Below are 24,477 nucleotides of genomic sequence, written 5' to 3'. Positions count from 1 at the left end.
CCGGCCAATCAGAAATGGACCGCAAGCTGCATTTGGCACTCTAGCCAAAGTTTTGACTCCCCTGCAGTGAAAGTTAAAGGTTCTGCAGTTTTCTGTACCAAATAGGGCTGGAACAGGGGATTGATACAGAAATATAGTATTGTCCTGGCGGGTGTCATATAATTATCGCGTACCTGGTGCCAAATGGTGAAGTTATGATTTAAAAATATGGTGTTAGGGTGCTGAGTGCCAGCAATTATGTCAGTTCCCACATGTCTCTCCCATCTTCACCCCATTAGAGCCATAAAATTAAATCTTTACAAAAATAGTATAAAATAAAATAACACCAAACATGGAGCCTGGGAAAAGTATAGAATTATTGACTTTACCTCTGTATTAGAGATGCACTGATTGTGAAAACCGATACCAATGTTTAGAAGAACAATTTAGCTGATTGGCCAATGGCGATCTATTTTCATAACTTCTTTTGGTGCAACACTACGTCTATACCACTGTGTTCTCTCATGTTTGACCATGAAGCCAGAGCAGAATTTGTCCAACAGGTTACACCTCTGCCCAGTAATGAATCTGTTCTCTGTATCAGCTGTTTGGTGTGCATAATGCCAGAAAAGAATGAATACAACATAACGGATAAACATCTGCTAATGACATTGATTCATGCTGGCAGACAGCTGATGTTTGTGAATGGCCTGATATTGGCCAATACCAGTGTTAAACCGATGCATCCGTGTATCCCTAGTAGTTTGTCTGCTCAATTTGTTACTTCATTTGATCTTTTATTGTGATTTATTATTGATTGTCTTCTTATAAAACAGTTGCTTCTAAATCAATCTATCATGACAGTGATGCCTCAAGGGCTGCATATATTTGATATGGTGTGGTGCTGTTTCATATTATAGGGCTGCTTTGTTAAGTGTCGTGTGTCATGAAATTAACAGCTCATATACTTAAATTTGAAAAAGTAACAACAGTGTTGCGGTTGTCATATGATAAGGCCTGCTTTTGTTTTACACAACCAGGGTGATATTACTGAATCTGTAACATTGCAGCATGTTTAGGCCTGAGTATCTACCTAGGGTCAGCAAGGACCCTGTTGTATCCGTATGCATCATTTTTTTTGGCTGAATAGTTGCTAATTTGGGGGCTTTTACATGCTAAAATAAACCTCACTAACCTTTCTAGAAAATTGCCCCCCAGTTAAAAAAACAAAAAAAAAACCAAAAGTATTTTGATGGAGCCATGACACCATCAAGTATGAGCTCTACAGGGCTAGGAGACTGTGCAAGGCTATGTGCATGAAAATCGGTGCACATATGTATCATGATTAGATGAATAAAAAGGTCTCTCAAGCCGTGGAAGTGATGGAAGTGTCAAATCTTTGCATTTTTTTGGTGATATACAAGTTTCATATTTTAACAAACCAGTCTGAGGGATTTTAGCCGATTGACTCCAGAATGATTTGCTCATACTTGACAACTTGGAGATCTAAAGTTGTACCAACTACGAGTTTTCACCATAGGGCGAGGCCATGACAAGAGCCCAAACTTAAAATACTTTTTGTGCATTTTTTGCAGTAAAAATACCACAATAATGCCTCTCAACTTTTTGATGCTAGTATCAATCATCACCAAACTTCACAGGGATGATCACACATTGATCCTGAGTACATTTATACATCAATATCATTACTTTGTCACAGCGCCCCCTTTTGGTAATTGAACATTTCCACATCTGATATTCTGAATTTTCCACTTAAACATTTAGCCCAGGCTTATGATTTTTGGTCCTCCTATGGGTCATCACAAGACCTACAAAAATGCCTCTTGGACCCATACCCAAATCCCAATGGGAAGTCCTCCGGCTTCATCTCAGTTTCCAAATAAGGCATTTTTGATGGTGCAAAATGACTTTAACCTAATATAACTTTAGTAAACAATATTCTGTGATCTTCTGCTCTTTCTTCTGCAAGTCAACAGTATCACACTGAACACAATCACAGCAAGCATCTCATCATAGCACCCCCTTGTGGCAAATGTAAGTGACATAAATGAGTCATATCTACATTCCTCTTAATGTGCTTAGCCTATTGCGCTTTGATCTGAAACAAAGACCTCAACACATATGTTCCAATGAAGGATATCTCACAAGCGATGGCAAGAATTTCAATATCTCGCCAATTTGACAGGAAGTATGTGCAAAATTCATACCAAACATCTGATTGCCTTCAAAATTTCACATGCAGGACCAAGATCTGCCTCTCGACATATTCAAGAAACAGGAAGTAACACAACTGGGTCATTTCTTTATTCTCAAGCAAGTCATTATTAAACCATCTCACAGGAAGTCACTGTAACTCTCATACTTCTGATTTGCATCAAATCTCACATGTATGATTAGGGTCTGCCCCTCTACATATTCAAAGGTTAATTTCATCATTTTGATGTAGCACCCTTACGGGCGACAGGAAGTGACGCAACTGGGCCATTTTTTTATTAGCAAGCAAGTCGTTATTATGCCATTTAACAGGAAGTCACTGTAACTCTCATGCAAAGCTTTTTAATTGCATCAAATCTCATATGTATGGTTAGAGTCTGCCCCTTTACTTATTTAAATGTCTATCACATGTTTTCACTAATGCACCATGGCGTGCTTTCTGTGCTCTGCTGCAACACACAGCAGGGGTTGCTTACACCCAATTATTCCCACACTCCTGCAGTTGTGACACACCCTGAAATGTGCAGGGGTGTGAGGACCCTTCAGTCTTACTTGCAGCTCAAGTTGATATAATGTTCTTTGAGTTTATTTCCCCTGCAAAGTTGGGCTGTTTCATAATGGCAAAAATCATTATCACAGTTAGTTTGATTTATATTAAAATCATGGTTTTTAGAGGCAATTAGTCTGTGATTTTGCAACACATGCACCTATCAAAGTTAGACACTCCTGATATTTTGAAAAAGCAATTAATGAAAAAAAGATCAGTGAAAAAATATCAAAATGATGATAGATTATAGAAATAAATCAACACATTACAGATCCTTTAAACAAAACTGCATGTTGTATAGTAATAATCTTGATTATCGTGATCTTATTTTCATGATCATGGGAAGCTATAACCTGATGAAAACCTCCTATAGATGGTGTTTGGGAAAGGACAAAGCCTTTGAAGAATATGGGCCAGTCAGGGCAAGAAAACACGTGAAGTGGTGTGAGTTGCTACCGAGGAGTAAACTCCATAGAAAACTGCATAACACGAACCATGGCAACTGTAGACATGTCAGTACTTAATAATTCTACAGTAGCTGAGCTTGTAAACTTAAAAACTTACAACAATGTATCCATTTAAAGGACAAAAGTCTATAAATACAGATGCCATTGTTGAATGTAAATTAGAAATAAAGAATTTATCTTGGCTTTATTCGTCTAACCTCACACCAATGCTTCTTTGTTTTTGGTTCACCTCAGTGGAAATTTTTTTGACGAACACCAAGCAGGTCTATGAATTTAAGAGACAAAGATATTGCAGTCAGATATACAATCAGCTATAAATAACATCACAAGAGCCAGACTGTGTTGACAGTGATGTTATCACATTCATTCCTCCTGTCTTTATTGACTGTGCCTTGTGCCCTCATATAAAGACTTTTGCTGTAACTCTTGCTCTGACTGTCTCACTTTCTCAGTAATATTCATGGCTGCATGCATACGAGCATGAAGAGAGCAGCAACAGCCCCAGCACCTTGAACGTAATGAATTTGAATGTGTGGCTGATGCAGTATTAGTCTGGGTTAGTGCTCAGCCCTGCAGGAAATGAATTGCCCTTTATTTAACATTACAAATTACAGGTGACCCACAGTGAGGGGAGCTGTGAAACTGAAAGGTGCAACAAATAGATTTAGAGGGGCAATGATTCTCTGCTTGATTCCTGTTGTGCAAATGTGAGAGATTAAATGACAGAGGACATTAGGAAATAATTTGTGATTCCCACTGTGATAAACGTAATGCAGTTAGGAGGCAATGAATATGTCTGTTTTCGTCACGATTCAATTAAATTAGGTATTAGATTGCATTAGGTTGATTTGTTGTATTGCAAATTGTCATGTTGACGGCGTTAGCAGAAGGCAAATGAGGATATAGGGTTTGCATTGCTGCAGGGGTGGACGTGTTTGAGGCTATTATGTGTTGGTTGAAGTGCTTCAGTTCTTATTAGACATCCTGGATCCTTTTCTGAGGACTAAATCCACACTTTTAAGTCAGTGTGGTCTTTCCCAAAGCTGATGCTAGCAAGTAGTAAAACTACAGGCTGTACAGTGAAATACTGTTGTCAGCATGGCAGCTGAGTCATGCACTGGCTGCTTTTAACTTTCTCTCTCAGATATTTCTCAGCCAGGCTTAACCACATCTCTCACATGGTAAGATCATGTTCCATCTGAGATAAATCCATCAGTCCAGTCACTGACGTATCGAAGCAAATGTCTTCAAACCACGCTTTACACATTTCAGGCTCCCTTCTCCAGCTAGTGACTTGGCCTGTTGAGTAATGAAGTGTTGGAGTTCAGTAATGAGACTGTTTACAGGGCGTGCTTGTTTCACATGAATCAAGCCCAGTGTGTGGTTAGATAAATACCAGCTTGGCCCTGCACGAAGCCAGTCAAGCCTTCTCCTCCACGCAGGAAATGGCAGCCAAATTCCTGTGGAATGAATGAAGAGGAAATCTGCAAGTGGAAGCCCGCACCACCAGATCGCTGTGAAAGAAGAAGGGTGGAAAAGCCGAGGCCCTTTCCTTTGGCATGGAGCTGGGGCCAGGGCTCACTAGGTGAGACTGATGGAATAATAATACACATCCTGAGTGTTCTTTTCATTAGCAGCACGGTTCCATGTTTTTCATCATCCTGCTGAGAGAAATGGAGAGACCCTTATTTCTGAGCTGGACAAATTACCCTTTCCCCTCTGGGAGATGCAGCTGCATTCAATATCGTGTATGTGTGTGTGTGTGTTTCTGTGTCTGTGTGTTTTAGGTGGGGGGTGCGGCTGGATACAGGGATTTCCTGTGGAAATAATAATTAACCACAACATGCACACAGGGCCTTGGCTCTCCCTCTAAATATTGTCTTTTACAAGCAAGCAGGTAAGTGGATTCATCTCATTTCCTCCATGAGATTTAGATGTTAAGCTAACATCCATTAGGATAGAAGCAGTTTAAGTTTAAAGCCATGACCTCAAGCTGTCAGTTGTGTAAACTTATCAGTCCAAGCAGTTTGAACTGAAGTGACAGCATGGCCGCTTGTGTTTAGCCCACATTAATGGTGATTCATATTAGCCCTTAGCATAAGCAGCCCCTCCATTAACTCCACCTGCAAACACCTCATATCCCTGGTGACCTATTTTCCCAATTACCGACGCCATCACTCTGCACTCGGTTGCCACATCAGACATCAGCAGACGTCCAGATTAGAGCCGATTTCATACAAACTCCTCTCACTGCTACATTAGCACACATTTTTCTGCACTCTTATTACAGAGCACAGAGACGAAGAGTTACAGCGCCTCTCAAACGAAACAGGCTTGAGTGATAAATCTTTGGCGCTAATGCACACGCTTAAGAGTTTTTGACTGTAAATAAAGTCATGGGAGACAAGCTGTACTTACATGGGAAAAGCCTGGAGGAAATGACCGCCCCCCAGAAAGAACATATGGGTGTGTATGTCTGCAGCCAATCAGGATGCAAGATGAAGATGGGTTTTTTCTCTTTGAGCCCAGACTAAGGCTTTATTGTGGCTTAAGTCCTCATTTCTGTGGTATAATGTCACTAAATATTTCACAAATTATGACCATACCACATTTGCATCATATTGATTAAAAAAACTGCAACTTCTCCACCTAAAAGAAAATCCTTCTTTACAAAATAAAGAAACAACAGTACATTCGATTCTGGATCAATGTATTGCTTTTCACCATGATCATCAAATTGTCATCCATCTCTCCACACAAGCACAACAGACACTTTAATTGCTTCTAATAATGCATTCATCCTGTCAGAATCATCGATGGCTACGCCACCTTAATGATTAAAAAATGTTAGACACCTCTGAGGATAATCAGACATGGAAACAACTTACCTTATTGTTGGTGCTTGTTTTCTTTTATCCTTTTTCTTTCAGTCACATAATTCTCTACTTGGATTGTAAGCTGTAATCCAAACCCAAACAGCTCATATGGATTCTATGACCAATAACAGACTACATTTACACAGATACAGATGATCATTTTTGAGCAAATAAGGTCAACTTTGCACCCACATCAAAACAAAAATAATAGTTTTCTGTTCATGTTCTTTCTATTTTCTCTGACACAAAGGGCGCATTCACACCAGAGCTGTTTGGTCCGCCTTAAACAAACTCTGGTCCGCTTTTCCCAGATAGTCCGGTTCGTCTGGAGTGGTGTGAAAGCTCACACAAACTCTGGTGCAGACCAAACAAGCGACTCTGGACCCCCTGAAAACAGGGGGTCTCGGTCTGCTTCCAAACGAACCCTGGTGCTGTTCGTTGGAGGTGTGAAAGCCAAGCGGACCAACTTGTGAACCAAAGACAGGAAGTGGCATAAAGCTTAATGATATAAGGATTTGTATGTGATTTAATACACTCAAATACATGTCGGTACCTTGCTTGGCGTCTGTGTAGCCATGGCAACATGTAGTCTGTGCTTATTTATTCGTCTCATGTAAAGAATGACAAGTTGGACAGCTCACTGTCTCGCTGACTGCTCCTTATGCCCTAGTGCAAGAGCAGAAACCCCAAGACAGCGTAAATTCTGTGGTTTTTTTTCATTGTTTATGTAGAAAAAAGACCGGTGGAAGGAGTTGGATTTCCCTGTTTCGTCTTCTTGTACACCAGCTTTTCTTCTTGGTCACCGTTTGTGACGACAGCGCCCCTATCGGGCAGATGTTGTAGGTGTTCAGACTGTTTGGTCCGTTTAACAAAGAGCAGTATGAATGCAAACCAAACCAAAGGAAAGTGCAACATTGTTGCAATTTCCGTTCCAAAACAGACTGAGTGCCCCGGACTATCAGGTGTGAAAACGACCACAAAAAAGGAAAGAATGTGAAAATTAAAACAGTTTTTGTTTAGTATTATGTTTTTATTTGAACATTTGGAAATCCCACAATGCAGGAATTCTTCTGTAGGTTCTTTGCAGATGATGTCACACAGAAGATAACACCCCTTGGGAGGCCAGAATTTATTTCTGCATAGACCAAAAAGGTTATGTTACAAGCTGTTTACTGCGCCGCGAAGCATTCAAAGTGTGAAAATATAAAGTAGTGAAAAATTCAGTCAAGAAATTAGAAAAAGTTTTAAAAAGTCTCAGATAAATGACAGCAGGAAGGAATCTAAAAAAGTTTCCGCCTAAAGCCTGGACTAGCCGCTCCTATGTGGTCTGTTTTCACAAAGTGATCCAGCTTGGTTCACTACCGTTTTGCTATGATTTAGCACATTAAACTCTGATCTTACCCATGTTTCTTCAGCTGATGTCCATCTCACCAACCTCCATCCTTGCTCGATGTGACAGGAAGTCTGTCTCTTTTCTGAGATCCTGATCATTTGGCTCAGCTCAGCAGAGCTGGTTGTTCTGCCCCCAAATGGCTCTTCATTTGGTGCCAGTTTAACTTTTTGGTTTTTTTTGTTTTGTTTTTAAAGATTTATTTTGGGGCTTTTTGTGCCTTTATTTGATAGACGAGGACAGTGGATAGAATCAGAAATAGGGGCGAGAGAGTGGGGAGAGATGTGTGGGAAGGGGCCACAGGCCAGATTTGAACCTGGGCCGCCTACTTACATGGGGCTTGCCTTAAACCACTAGGTCATAAGCGCGTCCAGCTTAGCTTTTAAATCTGGATTAAGAACAGCAAAGTATGAAGGAAAGGAAACTGGCACTCAAACGGGAGCTAACGGGACTACAGCTAACATAAAAAAGCCATTTCGTAGCACAGGTTTATTTTTGAACAGCTCATAATTACTCAGTCACTCACCCAACAAGGTCTGTTCAGCTGATAGTAAGTGTTTGTGATATGAATCACCTCCATGCTTTTCTGATGGTAATTGCAGCGTAGAGATCTATTTAGTGCTGTTTAGTACCAACTTCCCTCCATTCTTTTTCGTTCTTAATGGCTGTCCCCCACTTTGTCACCCAGAGATCTCCTCTTTTTTCAAATGTCTTCTCCTCCAGGTGCATTCAAGAAATTGGAAGATCCAGGGCACAGGTGGCCTAGTGGTTTAAGACGCCCCATGTAGGTGGACGGCCCGGGCTCACTGTCCTCTTCTATCAATAAAAGGCAAAAACATGCCCAAAATAAATCTTAAAAAAAAAAAAAAAAAAAGAAATCGGAAGATCCTTCATCATGGTTGAGGGAGAACAATTTCCTTGTCAGTCCTTGCAAGGATGTTTAATGTAGTGGGATGGAGTCCAAGACAAATTTCCTTACAGGGTTATTCAAGTCTTTCTAATCTTATCTTAACCCTGGCACACACTAAAATATCTTGAAAATCTTTCCTGATTTTTGAACATGAGTGACTACAAACAATGATGGATTTAACAGTTTTGTTCTTATAGTGTTTGCTGTGCAACAAGATGAGGAATACTGCACTTGTCACTAAAAGATTTATTTATAGACTACTAGAGCCTTAGCTCTCAAAATTAAACTCTTGTATGGCCAAGTGCAAGTGTGCTTTAGAGCAAACAATCGAAATGTGGCTAGTGTGGCAATAAAAAATGTCAATGTTTACAATTTTAAGTCTTCCAAGTAGATTTTGGAGGGTTAAATCTCTCTGAACACACTTTACACCACAGAAATATAATCAGGCCTTTGCTGACTTTGGTCAGAAGGGGGCAGTTGGGCCCAAAAACAACCAAAATCATCATTACAGTATGTATGCACTCTTAAAGTTATCCTTAAAAGGACCTCATTGAGAAACAAGAATGTACATAAAGGAAATGTCAATATGTTATAAGACACACTTGAAAATGTGAGTGTTAAATATGGCAAAATTACTTGGATTTACAACGGTACATGTACGTAGCTGTTGAAGTGATCAACATTGGGATATTTATGAAGTTTCCACAATCAACAACTCATAAAACAACATCTTTGATGATGTTGCTGCTCATGTGGGAGTAAAATGTTGAATTTCTGAAACTTAAGCTCAAAGATATGCTGGCTGGAGACATACTGGCTATTTAGATTAAGTCTCACTGGAGTGGAAACCACCCTCACGCAGACCATCAAGTGCTAATTGGTTTGGAATGGAGCAAAGGTATCCAGGAACAGACTCCAGATGACACACCACTGATGGGAACGTCCTTTAAGTAAATGTAGCAGTCGGCTCTGGCGCACCGCACCATGCTTCATCTGCTCGGGACGTCTGATTACACGAGCTCCGTGTGCCAGCTGAAGCACAGAGCTCCTCTGAAGTGTAATCTTTGCTTTAATGAAGTGCACTGCTGCAGTTTGCAGTTCTGCTCTGGATCTGTGTGAAACTTATCCGCCTGTATGTGGGAAAGTATCTGAGGCAGCAAAGTCCCGATGGGATGCAGTACAGATGGAGCAATTAAAGGCGAGCCAAAACAATTGTCTTTTTTGAGCCAGACATATTGGAAAGTGAGTTGGAACAATGCATCGCGTTTAGAATATTTTACAGAAGTTTAGAGAAACAATATAACTAGCCACAGGAGGATGGAGAATGCGAGGCTGAAATGGAAATAGCAAGAAGTCTCTGTTGTTCAGGGAGTCTATATTTTGCTATCCATGAAAGGGAGAGTGTGCGTTTCAAGGTGGAGTGTGTTGATTCTATATCAGACCTGTTCTCCATGTTAAACCATGTCAGAATAAACACAATGCACCCTCTCATAAGGGAGAGCATTACACCTCTGTTGTCCAAATTCACATTTTAGTCCTTCCGTCTGATTGCATACTGATGATGGGAAACTGAAACACTGCTGATGTGTCACAGGTTCAATGTCATTTAGGTTATCTAACAAACCACTACCAGGTACCTGTTTCACGATTGGTCAGCAAATACAAAAAAACGACCAGTAAAAATAAGTTTAATTATTATCTTATTTCAAGTGAAAACAAATTGTTTCATTATCTGTTAGTTGCACATTTAGGTAATGTACCACAGTTGTCCTGACCCAGCATGCACTGGCCTGTGCATTACCCTTGTGTGTGTGTGTTGGTGGGGGGGGGTGGGGGGGGGGGGTGATTGTATCCTTACAACTCACAACCCTAACCCTATTTGAGCAATTCTCTGGTAATAAGGTGGTATTTACCAATTAATTACTTAGAAATAAGATGGTAATTATGTGAGTCCTACCTGAATAAGTTTCTTCCTAAATAATAAGTAATTTTTAGGGTTAGGGTTAGAAGTTATGGTTAAGTTCAAATACCACCTAATCCAAGAAAATTAACACTATATTTCATGGATTTACTTAATAATTAATACTTCCTTAATATGGGCTTTTACCTATTAATAACTTGGAAATATGCAAATAAGCATTTACCTTGCAATTGTATGTTACTTATCAAGCAATTCCTTGTAATATTATGACAATTTTCTGGTAATTAGGTCATATTTTTCCCCTAACCCTAATCTGCCAATCCTTACCCTAAACCCTAACCTGAACTATAACCCTATCCCAACCCTAATCCCCTAACCTTAACCCTAATAATTACTTTAAAAATGTTCAGGAAGGACACACTTTAATTCAGAGGGCCAAAATAAAGAACTCACCTGTGAATTATCAAGCAGCATACATGGGAATTTTCCATCTTATTTTGAAGAAATTGCTTGGTAAAATACCACCTAATCACCTGACAGTTAGAACTTCTGCAATATTACAAATATTTATTTAATAATTATTACATAATGAAACTAGAAAAGCACTCAGACCTGCACCATTAGCCCTATCTCCAATAGTACAAAATCCTTTAAAAAATTCCTGGATCAAGATGGTGATCCGGATCACTCCCAAAATCTAAACAGTTCTTCCTTATGCCATTTCTGACATTTCCTAAAAATTTCATCAAAACCTGTCCATAACTTTTTGAGTTATGTTGCTAACAACCAAACAAACAAACTAACTAACAAACCCTGCCGATCACATAACCTCCTTGGCGGAGGTAAAAAAGTGTTACCAGAATTTCAGAATGGTAGATTCTGAAGTTTTGTTAGCAAGTTATTTACCTATTACAGATTTAACATTAGATGAGAATTAACTATGAAATTTGAAAAATACAGTTGGTATGGTTTAATGCTAGTATTAGCCCTGGTTAAATGGCTCCTAAAAGGTTATAGAATATTGTTTTAAGTTGAACTATGACTCTAATATATCTCAAGATTTTGACAATCCAATTTTGTTTCTGTTGTTCATTGTTTGTAAAAAATAAAAAGAATAGTTATTGTGATATATTTTATATTTGAATGACTTACAACTTAAAAATAGGGCTAGGCAGTTAATTGAAAATTAGATTAAATTGCAGTATGGCCTGCTGCAATTTTCACATCGCAAAAGGTGCAATATTTCTTTGACCTGAAATTTGTGTCAAAATACCAGTTTTAAATGTTTTTGTTTTTGTTTTTTTTTCTTGGCAGCAAAAATGTCATTCATGACATATCATGCAATCATCCAGGTGCCATTCTTTTAGAATAGCCTAGAAAAATCCTAACTTTTTCATTTTTGTACATTTTTCTAATAAAATATAAGAATTACAAAAACTCTTCAATGCAATAATTCATATCCAATTTGCAATACAAGTCAAAACCATCAGAATTAGACACTTGTAAAGAACTGTTCAGCCCTTGTTTAGGAATTAAAGAAAGTTAAGGAAAAATCACATATCAGATTACAATTGCATTATTGGGGAAAAAATGTAATTAGATTATGTTCCTAAATGATTCAGCCCTACCTGGAACACAGCAGTATAAGATTACAACATCAAACTTTCCACACTTGCACTCCTCAAAGTTTCAGGGGCTCTACACCTGAATCTTCCCTTGTTGCTTGTTTACTCTTCACCCTCAAGCAACAGATTCTTGTTATGATGAAAGGTTTTTTTCTCTATCAATGCTATATGGAAACAGAATTTTTGAATGAAAGAGTCCAAACACTTTATTTGCAAGCAGAAACAAGCAACTTTACTACATCCACCAAGGTTGCATGCTTGTCTAAGGATATACTGTTAACCTCATCATCCCTGCTTCCCTTTGGTTTACCAAATTTCATGATGGCTGTAAAAGTCCAGAAACAATGAGGAAATTTTAGAAAATTTTCAGCAGTTTTGTGCATGCCTGAAAAGGCTAAGAAAGAGCTTCCCCCTTGAGAATTGCATCTGCATTTATGCTCTGTAATCTTGGAAAGAAGATGTTTCTCCTCCCCCCTGTATCCGTCAGAAAAGACCGTGAAGAGCAGACTTTCTGTCCTGGCACATCGACCTCCAATAGGCCGTCTCCTACACGCAGTGGGAGAGGGACAGCAGCAGGAGGGGGTTGTTGAAAATAGTATTTTCTTTCTCATCATGGGGTCGTCTCACAGCTCGCTGAGCTCTGGAAATGGAACAAGGTTGATGATATCAGGTTATAATTAATACGGAAATCAAATTCCACCCACTTTGCATAGGCTGTTATGAGATCATTTTTGTTTGGACTAACATCATATAGCACCAGCTTCTCCATGTGTAATATGATAAACTGGTTACTGTCTGTGTTTCACCTCCTAAAAATACTTTAGCGTAAGGATGCAGTCGAAGAGTTTACCTGTGTCTCATAAGGACTATTTTCTCACAAAATGTTTGAGGACCCTGGCTTTCTAATAATCATGCTTCAAGTCTGTTAATAGTTTTTTCATCCATTACCTCTCTGAAATTTACACTAGAGTTGTGGTTGCCGTTAAGACACAGATGGTTCACACAACAGTGACACAGCACAGCATTTTATTATGACGATGACGAGAGTACCTGGTGTGGATGAATGGAAAGTAGCTGGCTTTACTACAAAATCTGGCTTAAAACCAGTCATTCAGTGAGTCCTTTAGACCAGTGGTTCTCATTTGGCAGGTCAGGCCCCAAAAGTGTGGTTATAGAGGTGGTTATAAATAACAGAAATTCATGTGGCAATTTCTCATCAAGGAGTACCCTACCACACAACAGCCAAATGACATCCTCCAGAAACCAACAGACCATCACAATAAAAAGCTTACCAGCAGTCTGTTTTCATCAGACACCATGTTAGAACTCAGCATTTCAAATGAAAATGGAGTCTTACCATACAATATCTCAGAAGCTGATAGACTCAACACCAGCTGTTGTTCACTTAAAAGTATAAAATCCAACCATGGTGGTTCATTTGAAGTTGTGAAAGAGGGAGAAAAATGCCCATTGTATAGGTTACTACTGAACTGTAGTTCAGTGGTTCTCAACTGGTCTAGCATTGGGTCCCACCACCATATCCTTAAAGGCAAATCATAACCCAGTGTTTTGCATTCATATCTAAATGCTTTTAATGGAAAAATGGTGCAGTATGGATTAGAAACAGAACAAAAGATGTAGTGAAACAAAGGAGCTGAGGCATATCCTTCAAAATAAAAGCACGTCACAGTGTGTTTTTTTGTTTTGTTTTGTTTTTTTTTTGTTTTTTTCCTCTTTTTTTTTTCGAGGCACATTTTGGCGACCTGCTGAAAAGGGCTTTGTGACACATCTTTAGGTCCCAACCCACCAGTTAAGAAGCAGTGCTCTACTTGATGGGTCTTCAGCTAGGCTCATGTCTGCTGCTTTGTGTTTATGTTGCTAAGCGGTCTGCAGTCCTCCTGGTTTAGTTTCATTATATCCACCATTGATGATGAAGTCAGAATCCATTCATACTGTTATTTCCCTAGATAGTTTTCAGTCATTTTAAACTTCACCGCAGACAGTTTTTGGCATAACGTTCTCAGTCTCAATCCCATGAATATTTGCTGCCTGAATTAGTACATAATAATGTGCAACCTACATGTGTAGGCCATATGTTAATGCCTGATGCTAAACTGTGCTAACACTCCTCTGTTCATAAATTATATCCAGATTGAAGCTTTCACTAGCATACTGTGGCTTAGCAGAGTCAACTGGCTGTGTAAAAGAGGCTTTTGAATCAAAATGTAAAACAGTTTTCCTTTTTGAATTTCAGAGATTCAACACTTCCATAGACTAAAACGTGAGTAAAGTTGTGGGGGAATATATGCTTTCTTCCAGAGACAAACATGTTTATGTCTGGTCAATATGAAGCTATTGCCAGCAGCCATTTAGTTTAGCTTAACATAAAGACAGGAAACAACAGGAAGCAAATACTGTGTAATAATGGAAGATATCTATGAACTACCTCTAATTTTTTCAACAATTTACAGTTTTTCCTTTTTTTAGTAAAGACCTAGGCCTGGGTGATATGGCCTTAAAATCATATCACAGTATTTTTTGACAGTAACGGTATTATATTGCAATATTGCAAATTAAAAGACATAATGCTTTTCAATCCAAATTCATCCATCTATCCTGCTGAGGTGTGTATAGCTGCTAATAACTTGAGCACGTTTCCTGAACACGACAATAGCGTTTCAGAAAAATTACAGCCACAGACTTTTTTGTGGAGAGCTTGACAAAAGTGGTGTGTTTAGCATTGACTTAGCTTAGCTCTGACTGCTGTACCGGTGAGTTTTAGGAGCTTTTCTGACCTCATTTAACATTGCAGCCTGGATCTTTGACTCACGATGGACTTAGAAAAAAAGTCACAGCTTAAAAACACACCTTTAAACAGTTGTTTAAGCCATTGTAAGATGAATAGCTGCAGCACTAGGCCCTACCGAGACCAGCCAAAGCAGCGCTTAGCTTATGTTAAAGCCCCAGGCAGGCTAACAGAGACGGCACACTGACTTTATTGTCGTACAGCGATCAAACTTTGAGAGGAAAGAACACGCATTTTGCCTGGTAACTGTGCTTAGTTACAGCGGCAAGAGTGGGTGATGCCCGATATGTTACCTGACTACACTTACTGCTAGCACTAAACCTGCTAGTGACTGGACTCAGCCTGAGCTGTCCGTCACCAATCACTCGCTCCGCCAGCTGTGGGAGTGGATATGCCTCGCCCGTGCATTACAGCACAACGTAGGTATTTAAATCGTTGATGACGGTGTTGCAAAAATCCATTCGCATTGCAGAAATTTTATCAGTCGGTGATGATATTAATACTGGTTTACTGCCCACCACTATAAAGACCTCTAAAAAAGCTTTGTTTAGCAGGAGTCAGTGCTAAGCTCCCAACTGCTTGCTATAGTACAGTATATTAAATGAAATCACAAAAAAGGCCCAAAATGAAAATATTAAAAAATAAAGTTTTGACTTTTCCCCTCTTTGTTAGTGTATAGTCCAGTACATGACCCTTAGATTCACAAGGTTTATGTAACATTTAAATTCTCTTCATGACTTCATGTTTGCTAATGCTGCATACAGATCCTGATCAAATTCTAAAAGAATGTCAGCCATTTCCTACAAAACAAAAGCCAGAACACTTTAATGCACAAAAAGACCAAACTCTTTGTACTGCTGTTTATAAACGATACAGAAGTAGCTCACACACTGCAATCACCAGGATCATGAATGGAGAACCAGGCAGTTGTAGCTTTTTATTTTTAATTTAACTGTAGTAAGTTTGACAAAGACTCAGTAAACACAACTATGTCTTTGGAGAAAATAATCTAAAAAGTTCTTAAACAATGGCACCGCTCTGCAGCAGATATTTCAGCTGTATTGAAGATACAGATCGCTATATGACAAATGATTATGATGATTTTGATACTTCCCACAGACAATTCTACTTTTTCATTTCCTGCTAAATCGTCTCAGCACCAGTCCCGCCCTGTTGGGCTTCCCCCCCGGGTCCCGTCGTCCATCTGTGGTTTTATTAAAGCTAACATTTGTCAGCAGGAAGATGGTTGATATGCAAAACCTGGTGCAGCTCACACCTCATGCTTGAGTTTTTGTTTGACTGTTTGAGAAATGAGATACGAGGAACGCCCTGCTACCACACAACAGATAAGAAACATGAGTAATGTTCAGAAGATGTGGGTGTTATTACTCTTTATTATATTTCTCTTATTTGTACCTGAGTGTGTTTTAGGAATGATGTCACTGGAGGGAAAAATAAGGCATTGATTGTTGGAGTATTTGATTTAAAAAGTCCTAACAGGGATTATATGTGACCTAGATTAAACTCAATACTTTGTACATCTACTTGGTTTTGTCACACGAGTATGGATTTTTTATGTGACCAAGGAATGTTCAACATAAAACCCAGATCAAACTGAACTATTGCACTATTTAGATTTTGTGCATTTCTAAGGGTAATGGAAACGCAGCTAGAGTCAGATTGGCAAAAACCCAGGTGACAGTACTGTACCTTGGCAGAAGATATGGTTTCATCACCCCCTGATGAGTGGATTAGTGCTCCCTATACAACAGACAAAATCTAAACAAATATAAACACAGTTGAAACTAGAAAAGCACTCAACGAGTGCAGACCTCCGCCATTAGCCCTATCTCCCAATAGTGAAAAATCCTTGAAAAACATTCCTGGAGCCACACGGTGATCCAGATCACTCCCAAAATCTAATTCACTGATTACTCCCTCCTGGTGGAGTGGAAACACAGTGAGGCAAAGCATTGGCTTTGCTACAGGTGGAAGTCATGGCAGAAGCACCCATGGTCTCACCAGACATCTGAAAGTCATGGCAGAGGGTGAATATTCCTCCATTCCTCCCAGCATTGTGAGTATTCTCCCTACAATTCGCTGTCTTTCTCTCTGTTATGCTCCGACTCGTGTCCTCGACCGAGGGTGTGTCGTTCAAACTCTATTAACTCCAAAACTTTGAATAGAAACACACCCAAAATGCTGCTGGGATTGAAGTTACTCATGTCTGCCATCTCCTGGTGTAAAGTGGTAACAGGGCAGACCTTTGCCATTATCCCTATCTCCCAATAGTGCAGAATCCTTTAAAAAATTCCTGGATCCAGACGGTGATCCGGATCACTCCCAAAATCTAATCAGTTCTTCTTCATGCCATTTCTGACGTCTCCTGAAAATTTCATGAAAATCCGTCCTTGACTTTTTGAGTTATGTCGCTAACAAACGAACAAGCAAACAAACAAATGAGCCAACCCACCCAATCACAAAACCTCCTTGGCGGAAGTAAATATCTAAAAACACATCTCTGCCCAAGGGCATGATGGGTACATTCTACCCCTCGGGTTTGAAATGAATCAACACTGTCAAGTAATTCCAACACTGAAGGCCATTTCACTTAGAATGGAGTTAAAATTACACATCAGGAGTTAAAATCAAAAGTGAAATGTTCAACACAGACAATTCAGCACTCTGGATTTGTTGTGTATGATCTTGAGTCAGAGTGCCTTTGATAAGGTCAGAGAGGGAAAATGTCATGACAAACCACAGGATAATTTGGCAAGATAATCTAAATAACTATTTGATAATTAGGGCTTTGCTGATTTTGGTTTGTTGGGAGGATTCAGCTCAGCGATTATTGTATAGTGTGTTGCCTGCTTTGTAGGCCCATGGTGGGCACTTAATTCCTCCATATTGTCGCTCTAAACTCCACTTATATTAATATCTTTCCACAGACACAGATCTCTGGTTTCACAGTTGAAATTGAATCTTTTTAGCAATACAACCCAGAACATCCTCCCAACGATTTAGGCTCACAGTTTGCTTCAGCTGCACTGAACAGAGCTCTTGGCTGCCCCAGAAACCCTCCACAGAGGTGCCGGGTGAAATCCACCCACTTTCTTTACACTTCACTAAATGGAATACTCAGAAAAAAAAAAAACAACTTATAAAAAGCACAGTAAACTCTGATTGGTCTGGGGCAAAGAGTGGTTGGTTCCTGGGGTAATGTCTGTTCAAAGCAAAGAAAAAAGTTTTTTGATGATATACAAAATCAGATTTTACAGGATATAATTTACTCAAGATTTCCTGTTTTCAGTTACCATAATAAACGTGAACTTTGGAAAATGGGCCAAGCTGGTGATTTTAATCTATTCGTTTTTTTTTGTTTGTTTGTTTGTTTTTGTTTTTTAAAGGCGTGTTATTTTGATAAAAAAAAGGGACTAGAAATTTAAAAAGGGTAAAAAAATCCTTTTTGTTCTTGTACCTTATACCTTGGCTGATGTGTATGAGCAGTCACTCCCAACAGTCCCAAAGAGTCTCATTTTGCCTGAGTGTTTATGTACAATCACAAATGTGCACCATGCGTACTTTTGTACCTTCCACATGATGAAATTGAAGCTCTCAGGTCACTGTATTAGGTTGAAAGGAATCAATTCAACACCTACATACACAGAGTAACATGAATTCCCTGGACTTCTTTTCAAAGTTGTTTTTTTCTTATTTCATGGCAAACTCATTTGATCGCCTAATTTAAACAGTAAGTTCTCTGCGATGTGATGGTGTGAATGTTTGTTTAATGCAACAGTTTATCAGTAAATTACAATTTCATGTAGCATTTATAAATATAAAGAAGTCTATTTTAGTCCCTTTGACTCTTTGGTAGAAAATAGTGTATTTTAAAAGCAAAGACAATTTCTCTGAATATAATTTCGGCTGGCGACAGAGAGCAAAAGGAGCATGCTGTGTGAGGAAATTGTTCTGCTAAGTGACTCTTCCCCTCACATTGCCAGGCAGCATCTCCCCATATAAATGGCCGTCCGGGCTATTTGTCAGGAACACACATCAATCTTGCTGCGTATTGCTACAGAGCCGGGAGGCGACTCGGTGTAGGCTGCTGTTACCCGTCAAAAATGTGTTGAGCTTGTCTCCTCGGGCCATCCTCGCTCTGTACAGGAGAGGAAGCCGAGCTGCAGCCACTGTTCTGAAGACTGCTCGCTTTCATTAGAAAAGTCATTAAAGGGATTACAGGAGCCCTGTCAATGATTTTTTTTTTTTACGTGGATTATTGTATTTGGATTTAGTTCAATTCATCAAGCATATAACTGATGTTCTGCAGTGATGGTTGCAGAAAATGTGTGACTGAAAAGGAAGCGAGAGAAAGAATTTCATGTTTTCTTTGCCTCAAAATGTGAAACAAGCCAATGTAGTCCTTTGTTTGTGGTCCACTTTTGACAGGAATTACAAAATTTGAATCTGCTGTCCTTGTGATGCAATTGAGAGCTAATATAATAAAACCTGTCACTCACCAGGTATCTACACCTGGAGCTTAAAGCTTAGGGGCTAAACTTTTGCAAAAGTCCACCATTGTTTTCTCAGAGATGTAGGAGCTACTGGGGTAAGGCTCCGCATAGAAGCTGCTCTGATGTTAACTGCAAAGACCAACACTTGTCTTTCCATCACACTATAGCCACAGCGGACCTTAGAGTGATAGCAGGACTTTATTTTTAATGGAAACATCTCATCCACAGTCGAGAATGACTTGACCATTAAACTGTTTTACACACAACTGCCTCAAAGCTTTGTACACTGCAGGACTGGCCAAGAAACTCTCCCTGAAGGATGGGTTAACCAGCATTTGGACCTTAATTGCATACTATTGTCAGATGAAGACCACAGATAAAGACATTTCCGGCAAACATGTCCAGCCGAAATTGCCATGAATAAACCATGAATAATGACACTCATTTTATAATTGCCCTAGGAAGCATTGATATAAACTGGAGGTCATTTGGCTTCCAACCTACTTTCTTTGTGGGGCAATGCTACTTCCTGTTCAGTGGCAAGTTTTTTTCTCTACGTTACTTAGCACATGGCTGAGTTAGGCTGTAAATATTGATGTGATCCAGATAGATGCCGTCAAATAAAGCTTATCTCAAGGAGTTCAGAGCTACTAAAAACCTACGCAGGAAAACCACCAGTAAAGACAGCATTAGTAAAACCTGATAATGTAGCTGAAACAGGGGCTGCAGACAGTTTAGTGACACACTGTGAACACTTAGGCAGCATGGGCCAGCACTGAGTAGATAGTCACAGTGGATTTCGAAGAGTGGGGTAAATTTACCTATAGCTGATTATCAGATGCATGTCGTGCAGAACATCATGGATTGTTAGGGCTGGTGGTGAGAGCACCATCTCAGTTATCCAAAGCTAGGAGTGTTTGCTTGGGGCTTTCTGGCCCTGTAGCACCACTAGCAGTGATCGTTAAATCAGCTGTGGGAAACAGCCATCGACCAGAGGACGGTGGCACTGAACTAGCCACAGTGGACACCATTCTCTTTCTTCAGGACTACTCCATATAAACCATGGTGGTTGGAAGGGAGCAGTGGTTACAGTTGAGTTCATCAGCTTAGAAGGATTGAAAGTGGAAAATCTTCAACAGTAAGGCTTTGATTTCATTTGACATGGGAAGTTTTAATGTGATGTCTAATGTAAGAAAACTCTTGCTATTTGTTGAAACACTGGTTGTGCCGCCTGACATATGCAACTAATGTCAAATAAAAAGTCAAACACCCAGACACATAATGTTACTTTTGCTCTTGTTGAAAGTGGAAAAATGCATCTGTAGATAAAATGATGAGTTTTATGGTGAAGTAAATATTTAGTAGTTTTAACTGAACCACCTGAAAGTGACAGTGCACCTGCCCATCCACTCTGAAAATAAATGTCTTTATCTATACTTGAAAAGGATCAACAAACCATTTTACTTGGTCTTGAGTGTCCAGAGTCCATGATAGATTATTGTACAATCAGTATTCATTTCGTTGACTAAACTACTTTGTCGACAGCCTTTTTTTCCATGACAAAAACTAGACTAAGACTAACAAAAATAGATCTGTGATGACTAAAACTGACAAAAAGCAAGTTTCCTTTTTGTCAAGATGACTAAAACTGGACTAAAATGTAACGTAGTTTTTGTTAGACGTTCGAAATCCATGATATTTCTCCACTGTGGGTAAATCTGTCCCAAAACAACACAGCTTTAGCTATTCTGCCTCTCAGCTGTAGAAAGCAGGGACCCCAGGTTTGGCAGAGTGCAGAGAGCACAGTACTATGACTTGGTACCAGATTTAGGCAAGAATAAAGGCTTAAGAATAAAGGCCTGAACTGAAAGTAAAGACTAAAATGTGAGGACTTTTTATGAACTAAAACTAGACTAAAATGTTTTTGAGTTTTCGTCGACTAAATCTAGACTAAAACTAAAAGGATAGAAATGACTAAAATGGGACTAAAACTAAAAGACATTTCATCTAAAGACAAAGACTGAGATAAAAATCAAAAATAGCTGCAAAAATGAACACTGACTACAATCTGTTTTTATCACTTCATTTCAAAATAAAAGTCCCATAACAGTTGTGACACCATGACATTGAAAAATGTACAAAACTTTAAAGTGACACATTTTAATAGCACTTTTTTATTTAAGATTTCAAACATAATCATGCCAATGTATTCTGATTTGAATTTCTCACAATTGTAATTTAATTTTAATGTAATTTTCAACAGTGTCAGTAATCTGTATTTACTTGGAGGGTCGTGCCACATGACATTTCCATGGTTTGAGATGCCAACATGAGAATTACATTATTCAAATATACCGAACATGTTTTCAAAAAAGGCTTCATATGCCACCAACTGATAGATTTTTTTAAAGGGAAATGATAAGATTCAGACTTAAAAATATGTCTATAGTCTTCCTCAGAAGAGTCACATGATAATCAGCAACACAGGAAAAAACACTTTTCAGTGTGAACAGTTTTGGACAAATTGAAGAAAGATTGAACCTTTTAGCTGAAGGTGAGACATCAAAAATATATTTTATTCTTCTAATACAGAGCCTCATCGGGGGGTCTGAGAATTGATGAATGAAATGTAAAATATTAAATATCACTGTAATGCCAGGATCCTCCCTCTTCATGAGAAGTAAGTGGAAATCTGGGGAGATTAAACCTCAAACAGCTATTAAGTACATTATCCCTCTAAAAATTAAAAATGAATTCAAATGACTTGTGCTTTCACAAATACAACCTATTGCATGCTTCAAACCTGCCTGATTTTAGTGTAAAATAATTTAAACAAAGCAATATATACATGCTTCTTTGGTTATTTGTAAGGGTTTACTTACCTGACAATAATCAGTCCACATAACAGTGCCACATCTGTATGTGGATTTCCACCCTTTTCGTCCCTCCACTCATTTTTCATGCTTATACTGTCATGACCTAGAAGAAGAAGAGTGTGTGTTCAGGGGGATGTTTCTGATTTCGTGTCCTGAGCGCTGGAATAATGTAAGAGCACTGGTGTGTTGCTGCTGTGGCTGGGGGAGCGTGTTGCCATAAAATATTAATGACTTGGAAGCCCGGCCACATGACAAGATGAATGTAATTGGCCCTCGCAGCTCTATCTGTGCATGTTAATGAGATGGGATGGTATTTAAATCAGTCGCGCCCCAGACGCTGTGGCTGCAGCACGAGAAAAGCACAAACAAAGACGCAGTGAGAGAGCACGGATGCAGCCAGATAGATACAGAAAATGTCACTTATTATGCCGTTCCTGCTGCTTGAATCTCTTCGTGTTAATAATTGTTTTTATTTGTTTGAGCAGATAATATTTATAGCTCAGCTTTTGAGGGACTCCTGATCAATCTAATGCTGAGATTTCTTTGTTTTTCAGGAAACTTGAGGCGAACAGAGAAGTTGAGACACTATTTGGATGAAATCCAGACATAAAGCTGAGGTAAAGGTGTGCATCTGCACAACACCTGTCCCGCCAAGGTGCTGAGGTCAAGCCCTGCCTGTCAGCAGCAGACTGGAACAAAGCTTTAGCCTCTGAAACAAAATGTGACCACCTCAGGAGAAAACACAGGGCTGTGTTACTGCAGACAACAGCTTGAGTGGGCTCCTCTGGGAGGGGGGGCACAACTCAGGAAATTGTAGCAGGTAGAAAGAAGATAACCTGAATCTTAAAGGGACAGGAGGCCAGATTAGGATATTTTTAGATTACTGAATAAAAAGAGTCACTTTCTTTCATGATTCTGACACCTTTACACTGCACTCATGTCCTCATGATGCTGCCCTGGCAGTGGTGTGATGTTTCAAAGCACCACCAGCTCAGACAAAACAGTCTGAGTATGCTGCGTTTGTATCTCTGTGTGTTTCCTGCAGACAGGGAGAGACCTGACGCCGAAGGGGTGGGGGAAGTGCAGGCAGGAGGACAGATGGTCTCCCTCATGGTGGCTGAAATAAAAGAGGGAATTAGAGGACTCCAAGGTGTACACTCTGACGGCAATTACAGCAAATAGATTGGAAGTGGACCTGCAGGCACCCGGGGAGGCAGCTCTGCGGGGGAGAGCTCCACCTCACTGCATCTGGCTCACTCACACATTCTGCCTCTCCTCTGACCATTAACATACCACAGAATGTGTCAAAACATAAAATATCTCAGAATAAACTTCATGTGCACTGTAGAGTTTGAAATGGATTTCTATATTAGCATTTTTCTCCGTTTTGGATCTGTGTGTGAAGGATTTGCAAAAACCAATTTCAGACATCCCTGCGAGCTGTTTTGGTTAGTTATTCCGCCGCCTGCAGGAGTTTGAAAACAGTCAATTATTTTTGTCTTTCTCGCTTCCGCACATTGATTCTCAAACGATTTTCACTGCCCCTCCAAGTAAGGATATGCAGCGATTGAATTAAATAAGCCCGCCCAATCAATAGAAAACACGAAACACATCCACACTCCCCTCTTATAGCCCGTGGTAACAGAGAATTCATTGCAGATGAAAATGCAAACAAACTCAAAGATACTTTTATGGATCTATGAAGGCGGTTATGAAGTTTATAGATGGCCATCAAATATTTGAATATAAAATATTTAATGGGTTACTTCTGGCAATATTTGTGCTGAGAATTTCTGACAGAATTTGCACTGCTGTCTGTCTTTTTGAGGACATTCATAGCAGTGAGGATCAGCAGATGCTATTAGCTTTGCCCCGTGGCTGAACTAGTGAAATACCATTTAGAGAATGGGTCTCTAACCCCAAAACCTTTTGTTCCCATCAATGCATAAATGATAAAGATGCAAGCTAATGAAAGAGAAGGATCTCAGCCAGTCGCCCATAAAAATAGCTTTTGGGAGAGAGAGATCTTAAGCTTATCCATTAACCTCTGAAAAGTGTCTTTACTTTCACACCCACTCTCTGCAGTCTGCAGTGCCAAATACTCTTAAATAAGCAAAAGAAAGCTGAAGTGACTCAACTGCACATCTCAGTTATACTCCATTTGACAGTGAGAGTTTTGAAGAGGTAAGAAAAAAAAACACAAACTCAGTGGTTCCCAACAATTTTTCCTTTGCCCCCCCTCTGTGCTCCATTCATATCTAAGACAGGCGAAGCCCCTCCAGGACCCACTTATAAAAATTAAACTAATTTTTACAGTTTTCATTGACAAAA

General features: G+C 39.4%; 1 long non-coding RNA gene across 1 annotated transcript in view; it reads left to right on the top strand.

The window, feature by feature from the left end:
- Window positions 1-23,458, top strand: part of LOC121522799 — a 91,717-nt gene extending 68,259 nt beyond the window's left edge. The window contains exons 2-4 of the long non-coding RNA XR_005993001.1: window positions 4,671-4,813; window positions 5,016-5,125; window positions 22,701-23,458. This is a non-coding gene — a long non-coding RNA (uncharacterized LOC121522799). The remainder of the gene's footprint in view (window positions 1-4,670; window positions 4,814-5,015; window positions 5,126-22,700) is intronic.
- Window positions 23,459-24,477: the final 1,019 nt, after the last annotated feature.

Source organism: Cheilinus undulatus, linkage group 15 (assembly GCF_018320785.1).
Source record: "Cheilinus undulatus linkage group 15, ASM1832078v1, whole genome shotgun sequence".
In the NCBI taxonomy this organism is placed as follows: Eukaryota; Metazoa; Chordata; class Actinopteri; order Labriformes; family Labridae; genus Cheilinus; species Cheilinus undulatus.
The sequence above is the reverse complement of the archived record's forward strand: the minus strand, read 5'-3'. Positions and strand labels throughout refer to the sequence as shown.